The sequence below is a fragment of the Ctenocephalides felis genome, unplaced genomic scaffold (assembly GCF_003426905.1).
Source record: "Ctenocephalides felis isolate EL2017-DRISC unplaced genomic scaffold, ASM342690v1 CF-g0.4_SCAFFOLD_03570, whole genome shotgun sequence".
Taxonomy (NCBI): Eukaryota; Metazoa; Arthropoda; class Insecta; order Siphonaptera; family Pulicidae; genus Ctenocephalides; species Ctenocephalides felis.
This window is the reverse complement of record NW_020539724.1, coordinates 14,221,283-14,231,014: the sequence shown is the minus strand read 5'-3', so window position 1 is coordinate 14,231,014 and position 9,732 is coordinate 14,221,283. Positions and strand designations below refer to the sequence as shown.

The 9,732-nt window shown below is 28.2% G+C and overlaps 1 long non-coding RNA gene across 1 annotated transcript; it reads right to left on the bottom strand.

The window, feature by feature from the left end:
* Positions 1-1,126: 1,126 nt before the first annotated feature.
* Positions 1,127-1,501, bottom strand: LOC113383757. The gene is made up of 2 exons (XR_003367762.1): positions 1,232-1,501; positions 1,127-1,142 (listed from the first exon to the last, which is right to left on the bottom strand). It is a non-coding gene; the product is annotated as an uncharacterized LOC113383757 (long non-coding RNA).
* Between the last annotated feature and the right edge of the window lie 8,231 nt (positions 1,502-9,732).

The window sequence follows — 9,732 nt, the reverse complement described above, 5'->3', positions numbered from 1 at the left end:
ACTTTTTTCGCTAAGTTTGCCTCAAATTAGCCCAGTCAAAATAGACATGCTAAATCGAAAATTCGCACGACGATGAAAATTGGTATAGGCGTTTTATAAGCTTTAGAAAATTAAATGCAAAAAATTCTTGTCGATCCGATCTTTTGATTTTTTAAGATTAGAGAAGATTAATGCATGTGGGATGTATTATGGCAGACGTATCTAACATTTTTTTTTGATAATTGTCATAGAGAAAAATGAGGAAAATGTCATTTTAACCTTTGACCTTGAATAAAAGAAAAGCGCAGAGGTCAAATCGGAAGCGACTTAAAATTTCATATAGCTTATTTTCCATTATATGCAAATTATTCCGAAGTTGAAGTTTTTGTGTCTATGTTGACTGGGTTGAAATCGTATGTGAGTCACATACAGAAAGTATGTACACCTAAGTCTGTTTTTACACGGAAATTGGTTCCAGAAGAAGCCGTGTAAAAAAAAAACGTGTAAAAAAAGACATGGATCTTATACAAAAATGGATGATTTGTTCCTAATCTCTAAAACCTATTAAAATTAGTGAAAAACAAGAATTTTCAGGGTATTCCCCTAAATGAGTGCTATTCACATTTGCTTTCACCAGTAAAAATTGTTTGTACGCGCTAAAGGGGAATTCACTTAAATCTTTAAGCTAGTGTTCGCAAACTATCGATACTATCGATGGTTTCAGACTTTTTTCTTTCATAAATACTTTTTTGTGATATGAACATACTTCGCAAAAATTAAATTTGACAAAGAAAATTTAAGTACATAAAATTTCAAATCGTGCTAAATGGAATAAAATCGTGTAAAAAAATTAAAAATATTCAATTTTCAAACCGTGTTATATCAAAACCGTGTACAAAAAGACCGTGTAAAAACAGACTTAGGTGTATACTTCCTATTTAATACCGTGTCCCTACAAGTTCTACGTTTTACGGATAATTCGGTACCCACGGAATCAACTTGAAAACCTTGAAATTAATACAAGAAATATGTACCACTGACCTTTTCTCCTGTAATCTGTGCTGCATCAGGTTTAATTCCTCATGTAAATTTGACTGCATCAATTTTAATTTCTTTTGTGAAATGGACTGCAACATCTTGTCTGGACTACCAAATTGTTGTAACTGAAATAAAAATCATTATAATTAGATACGCGTGAAATGATTTTATTGTTGAATAAAAATATTGTATTTCGATATAAATTTAAAGTTACCTCGAGAAAAAATCGCAGCTTCGACGCACGAATCACTACACTTACTAAATATACTGAACTACATACCGAAATTTAAGAAATTGAAAATTTAAAAAAAAGAACGATAAAGAACACAATTACTAACACTTGAAATTAATATGAAATTATCACGGTATTTCCAAACAAAGGCAACGATTGCAACAAAACTAAACTGAATTCAATTCGAAACAATGCCGAACTTACGCAATAAGCCGGTCAACTACATCCGCTTCACCGAGAGCCTTCTGTCCGCCGCCGCAGCCAAAATTAAATTAAAACTCTCCCGCAGGCCAAGCGCTGCTCGAGAAGTAATAGGCGTGGCTTATCCCCACTCGAGGCGTGGCCTATCACCACTCAAGACGTGGCCTATAGCTTTGTCCTTGTTCTGCTCAGTAATCCTATGCGTGGAATAGAGTGCGAAATAGTACTCGCACATGATATAGTTGTCCTTCTCTATCCGCAGAATTGCATAATGGCCGACCGGCTGCCGAAAGAACCTCTGCCATTCCCATTATTATGTGGTCTGGGCTTCTGTCAGTCGGCAAACTGCAACATAAAATTATATTTTAATTATTTTTATGTTTCAGTCGACATATAAAGGAACTCTTTGTCAAATTTGCCAAAGTCAAAAAATATATTTATCTATAGTAATTGATAAAATTTTAATATGTTATTACACATTAGTCCACAAAAATGCATTTTTTGACTTGATAGAACTGATATATAAAAGATTAATCTTATTATCTTTTATATAATTTGTTATATAAAAGATTGTTTAGACTTTGCAATGCAATTTAACCAGTACCTACTTATTATACACCTAATTAAATTTCACAAAATTTCATTATTTGATTTTGTTTGTAAAGTCATTAAACATTATATACCGATTTGCAGACAATTTTATTAGGTTTTTAACAATATGTAATGATATATTTAAATTACTTGTAATAAAATGTTGATATAAAAAACCGCACTCAATAAAACTACAAACTAAAAATGCAATAAAATGAAACGCTACTTTGATTTGATACAAATATTTTGTTTGTTTTTAAAAATAATTCATTATAAAATTGATTTTATGGGATATTATAAAAACACATCGAGCTGATTATTTTTTGGTTAAGAACGCTTTGTGATTAAGTAATTAGTAATATTTAAATTATTTGTATTCTTTGTTTGTATTGAATAAAATGTTTCTAATTACCATCAATTGCCATACATAAACTAATTCATATATACATACATACATACATATATATATATATATATATATATATATATATATATATATATATATATTAAATATTAATTGTCATTAGGCTAATCCTAGAGTTGTTCATAAACAAAACTGATATTAGTTTAGTTATATTATAGTATTGTGATAAAAATAATAATTGAATTGACCTAAATTGTAAATATTAAATTTGAATAAAGTATCTATCTATCTATATATGTAGCATGATAAATATTTAGATAAAAACACCTCAGTGCGGCCCATGTTAAGTACACAGTGTCGTGGCAAGTAACATTATGTGTGCACTGAGGGATGTTAGCAGAGCCGAATTTAGAAATTTGGCGCCCTTGGGCACTGACAAAAATGCCGCCCCATCCCTGAAATTTTAAAATTAAAATAACTTTTGATTGAAGAAAATTTATTACGCATTACATACTACAGAGAATGGTGATTGGCATCGTGCCTTAATACAAATTGCTGGTACTTCTCGTACCGAAAAATAAAATTAAAATTTTTTGAAAACTTTGTACTTTTTTCAAGTGATTGTACGGCGTAACTGTTTTAGTGGCAAAATATCGAAGTATGTATATAAAAAGTATGTGAGTCTAACGGATAAAATTTCTACGGAACCCAAAACAAAACAAAAATGTAAACAAAAATTATACTTATTATTAAAATCCCTATAGAAATGATAATTTGATGTGTATATATCTAATGATCACTTTTGACCGCCAAATGTTTCTTTCACCGAAACCTGAATCTGCAACTCACAAATTTAAGCAGTTCTTCATTTTGTCAATACATGTAATTTTTTTTTGAATTATTGAAACTGGACGCTCCGTTTCTCAAAGATTGAATTATCATTTTAGCCCGTATCTTCGAAACAGTTGGACCTGCTTTGGCCAATAACTTATCAGCACGTCCCATTATCAATAGTAATCGAATGGTTTTTGAATCATTCAAATCGGTTGATCCGTGTTCTCGAGATCGACTTGAATATTTAAAAAAATATTAGATTTGTATTGATGAGGAGACGTGCTGATTAGTTATTGGCGCAGGCAGGACCATCCGTTTAAAAAAATTGTAATTGAGTTTCGATATTTCGTCTCTGAAACTGCTACTTAGCGCGATTGCTTTGAAAAAAGTTCATAATTTTCAAAAAATTACAAAATAATGATGTTTTTTAAACGCCTTTTTTCCATTTTTCAAAAAAATTTAAAGCTGTTTATAAAATGTAATTTGCAAAGGCAAGGAGGCAAGGCAAAATAATGCATTTTAATAATCGGTTATTTGAACCTAAATTTTGAATTGCAATCACATTATGTTTTGTTAATTATATTTCTTGAAATAAAAAATGTGATTAAAGAAAATTACTTACTTATATTGTATAAAAAATTTTTCTCACTTTCCAAATTTTGCCGCCCCCAAAAATTTGCTGCCCTGGGCAGTAGCCCCGACTGCCCCTACTGTAAATCCAGCACTGGATGTTAGACTGCGTGCGCGAGAACAGGCAAGCACGTCGGTTATGAGAGAAAGAAGGACATGACCACCGAAGACAAAGACGAGATGAGGAAAAAGCACAAACCATCGCAAACGGGGAAGATGGAACGAGATGGGAGAATGTCCACCATCTACTACCAAACGAAAGAGGGTGGGGCATCGATGGACCTCTAGGGTATAAAACCAAAGCCCCGTTCCAAGATCTTCCTCTTACGGTATCAGCTCTCAGCGTGGCAATAAGTTAGTATACACAGTAGGAACGCTTATTAAAAGCAACTTGATATTTGTTTTATAAAATAATTCAGACAGCTTTGAAAGGTGATTTTGTATTTTATTAATATGTACAAATATTTACAAGTTATAATAAAGGTTCTGACAAGAGGCAAGATTATTAAAGTCTTCTATCGCTGGAAGGATCGGAGTCAAGCATCTAGATTGAGGCAGTCACCAACGTTTGGGTGTTTATTTCTGTATATCTCAACGTACTATAATCACTCGAAAAGAGTCTGAACCGACGTTCCGAGTGATTATAGTACGTTGAGATATACAGAAATAACCACCCAAACGTTGGTGACTGGCTCAATCTAGATAATTGACTCCGATTCTTCCAGTGATAGAAGACTTTAATAATCTTGCCTCCGAACCTTTATTATAACTTGTAAATATTTGTACATATTAATAAAATACAAGATCACTATTCAAAGCTGTCTGGATCATTTTATAAAACAAATATCCTTTATATATATATATTTATATATATATATATATATATATATATAATTGATTTAGCCGATTAGTTTCACATGCAAAGAAAGTTCATGCAACTTGCCTTGAGGCAATATGACTAGTTTTTTATGTCAATGTTGTTTACACTTATACAATACTTGATTTAGTTAAATATTTTATTATCAAAGTGGTGTTATTTGTATCTAATACATATCTTGTGAAATAATAGATGTATTTCTCATTGATTCAGCTGATTATTTTCAAAGAAAGTTAATGCAACTTTCCTTAAGGCAATATGACAACTAGTTATTTTTTTAAGTCAGAACATTTACACTTATACAATACTTGAATTAGTTACAAATTATATTCAAAGTGTTTCTACTTTGTATGAAAACTAATGTAATTTTCTCCAAAGTATACATATTAATTATCAAATAACCTTAGCTTACACCTAAAATATGTCCCTTCATATGTTAATCCTTAATAAGTAAATCGTAAGAATAACAGAAAGGCAATAACTTAAAATGACTTAAATAAAATAACTTTATTATCCGATGCTTGTAATACAATGTGCACAAAATAATTGTTTCTTTTTTGTAAAAGACTGCTCCTTGTACGATAACTATTCCTTCGTGTTCATGCTCATTTGTATTTGAGACTTGATCAACATATGCAAATATTATTTTCAGCTAGTAAGTACTTGCATTCTATCAATAGTTCCTTCTGAAAAATTAAACATAGTTTTAGTTATGTAAATATCACATAAAAAAAATCAGCTTTATCGATAGTTCACAAAATTTTTTCTATTCATAAGCATAATAAATGTGTGCGAATAAGCCACACAGACACAATAAGGAGCTACCATGCCTGTTGTAATGTTTCAAATATTTCTAATAGATCTTCTTCGTGCAATAGGTACTTTCAGCATTTTCATTATCGAAATTTATTTTTCAACGGTCACATTAAGAAATATTCTAAAATTTAAGTAATATTTTATTGTACCTTGATTCATATGCTTCATTTTGTCCACAATTTGCTTTATAAATTCGCTGCGTCATACTTCCACGTTATAATCGAACAGCTTCTTGTCAGAGGTGGTAATCCTAATAAACAATAACATATGTTATAATAACATGTAATAAACAAATAATTTTCGTACAATATATTTATTGTATGAATGTTTCATTTATAAACAGCAAAACACAGCACTTCCAACAAGACGCGTCATGAATAAAACTGCGTCATTCATAAGTCGCGTTACCATACCAACCCACATGTACACGAACGCCATCCACATTTCGACAGATGTTACTATTTTTAGCTAGTATTTCAACCACATTAAATAATTGTGAACATTGTAAAGTCGCGTTACCAAACCACATGTACACTAACGCCATCCACATTTCAATAGATGTTACTATTTTTAACTAGTATTTCAACCGCATTGAAAAACAGTGGAACAATCATTTCAGCTAATTGAACAATTATCTTTTTAAATGCTTTGCTTTTTGATTAGGCTTTTTTCCTTTTTTATTTATAAGTAAGTTGCAAATAATTATATTCTATAAAATACCTTTTACAGAAACTGGGGAAGCTGCAACGGCTACACTGGATACCCAGAAGGCATTGTTTAAATCGAGATATTGCATCAACAGCAATCTTTAATCAGGCTAAGACTCATATTGCAACTGCATTGACATCATCCAATCTTTAATCAGGCTAAGACTCATATTGCAACTGCATCGACATCACCCTCTCCTGAAATATAAAATATATTTTATTATAAGCATTTATTATAAGCATAACATTTCACATTAATCAATCATTAAAATCTTGAATATAATAAATTATTTGACTTAATAATTATTTATATATTTGATACAATTCTACATTTATATTCACACAATGTTATTCCACAAGTTCAGTTGTTTGCTCAAAGCTTTTCGATAAACATTATTTAGTGTTAAAATAAAAAATAATTGACTGTAAAAAGGCTTTTATGTATAAATAAAAAATCTATTAAATCATATAATTGTAAGTTATAATTGTACTTGTTTTTACATATTCATAAATAAAATAATTAACAGACTTTCATAATTATTTATTGTAGTACATATTAGAACAAATATAGAATAAATTTGTTGTAATAATTCAAATTAAAGAAAATTTCATCAGGCAAATCAAACACTTATTAATTTCCAAATCAGGCATTTTCTCTCAAATTGTGTGCATGCTTACCATCATGAAATTTGCATTTATAATTATTCATAAACTTAATAGTACAGTTCACTGCAGTTAGCTTCGCATATACTGAATATCGTTTATATAATTTTCCAATTCTATGTTTACGAAAATTAGACAGCTTATCAATCGTAGGTGAATCTTTCCTTTCTGTTGCTTTTTTCAATTGAGCTACCATTATTACTCAAAGCATTAATACAATTCATTAAGATAATATGCCATTAAGAATACACTAGATTATAGTGTGTTACATTATTAAGAAACAATGCTGTAAGTATGTCAGATTTATTAGATTTACTCACCATATTAACAAATACTTCTTTGTGACAAAAATATTAATAGCTTGTAAAATATTGTAGCTGAAGACACCAAGTACAAGGGCTCGACTTAAGAATCCTCAACTCGCAACCATATTGTGGACAGTTGCATAATGATTAATATTAATTGTATGGATCACTGTAATAATGATAATAAATTATATAAAATTACAAGATATAGAAGAAATTAATATTTACATGAACATTCATCTATTCATTATCTAGATTGACTTTCAAACTGATATCCAAAATAAATATTTCAATTTATATTATTGTAATACAGTGACTTTACCTCAGCAACTAAATTTGTCTCCTTTTGGTATATTTGTTGCTAAAAAATTTTGTATCAAGTAGATACTAACTTATTTATTAAAACTTCAAACAAATGTATATGTAATTTATTCTTTTCGTTTAACATTAACAGTAACTTTAACATCAACCTTTGCTATTTCCGAATACTTGTCTGTTATAATAATGGTAATATTTAGCATATAATAAATAAATACTTTATTCTATTCGTATAATTAACTTCGCACTTTTCATTTATAACTAACAATTGTATCAATATTACAACTCTATATATATATATATATATATATATATATATATATATATATATATATATATATATATATATATATATATATATATATATATATATATATTATTTTAGTATATATTTATAATTTATTATTTACAGGATCTTTGTTTCTATTTCGACAGAAAGTTATGGACGATCTTACATTTCTCACAGCTAATAAAAATCATATGTATTTTTCATTTGTTTTAAAATTTCATCAACTACTCCTATTTTATAGCTAATTATGTATGAAAATAAAAAAAATGATGCTTCTCACTAAAAGTCTTAAATTACTTATTTTATTTTTGTGTAAACATTAGTAACTTTCCTTATCTGTTTCTTTTGACTAAATTAGAGTTTATTTCATATTTATATCGAACAATATTATAATACATACAAAATACTATATATAAATTTTAACTGCGATTAAAAAATATTTCAACGATGTTACAGAATAATTTTTCTCATCCACATATTATTTTAATAGTTTACCGTCTAGTAAGAAACATTATAACGGTTTATATAATAAAAAACATCATGAAAAATAATAGTCTTGAAATAAAATATATTTAAAAAAATATTGATGCTAATTAAAAAATACCTAGTTCATAAAATCGTTATGTATTTTATGCTAGGTGTTATAAATAAATAATCATCAGCTGATATTTTATACGACTTACACTGGATTTATAGTTAATTTTCTATATTTGTGACTAAGACATATTTAATTTAATAAAAATTTGAGAATTTAATTTTTTGAATAAATCATGCTTTTGTCAATAACTCAGTTTACAAGTTACATAGTGATTTAATTCCTGTGTAACTTGTAAACCACTTATTGAAGTCTTCATTTGATTTTATATAACATAATCATGGGCAGTTACAAATCAACTGATAAAAAAGGGCGATGTTTAAATCTGACAATAATGCTAAAGACTAAAAATAATAATTTAATATAAAATAAATTAACATAATATTATTTTAAAAAATGCCTTTTCTTCGTGTAATATGCACAATTTGCAATGACAAAGACTCGAAAAAATAGAAGCAATTATTTTTTTACTAAAGTATAAATATATGCTCAATTGGCAGTTTTTTTGTTAATTAATAAGAATATAAATAAATTCATACATTTATGTTTATATATTTATATATGTATACAGATAATACAAACATAGATGTATGTAAGTATTTAATTTGCACTTTGTGCGTGATTCATTAATTTTGAAGGTTTCATTATTTACGTAATTACTTACATATGTTTGACATGAAAAAATAATTATAATGGATGAAATGAATAATTAAACTATATATATATATATATATATATATATATATATATATATATATGTGTGTGTGTGTATAAGCTCTTCAAAAGGCATCCACCCAGATATTAGAAAGAAAAACTTAATTATGTTCTAAGTTCAATTTTCTTTAATTAAATATATCAATTTGTTATACAAATATGGCTGTTAATCTAGTTTATTACTCACAATGTGTGATTTTTGTCTTTTATGTGTTTTTTGTGAACTGAAGAAGAGTCTGACTGGTATTGAAAATATATGAAATCCTATAAATTGTTATTAAGAAACATCATTTAGATTTTCTTTCTAGTATGTGGATGATTGCCTGTTAAAAAGCCTTTTCGTTTTTATCTTTTTTTCACCATCTGAAAAGTACATCATATATATATATATATATATATAAATTCGGAAATATAAACAAACAACACTCTTTTAAAAACAAACCGTCTCATTTCATAGAATATTTTTTCTCCTAACGACATCTATTTTTCAACTGAGCCCTAATCCTTCCTTTCCTATCTGATATTGCGTGACTAACCACTTGAGACTGAATAGAGAATTCGGACTCCGACGATCGTTGG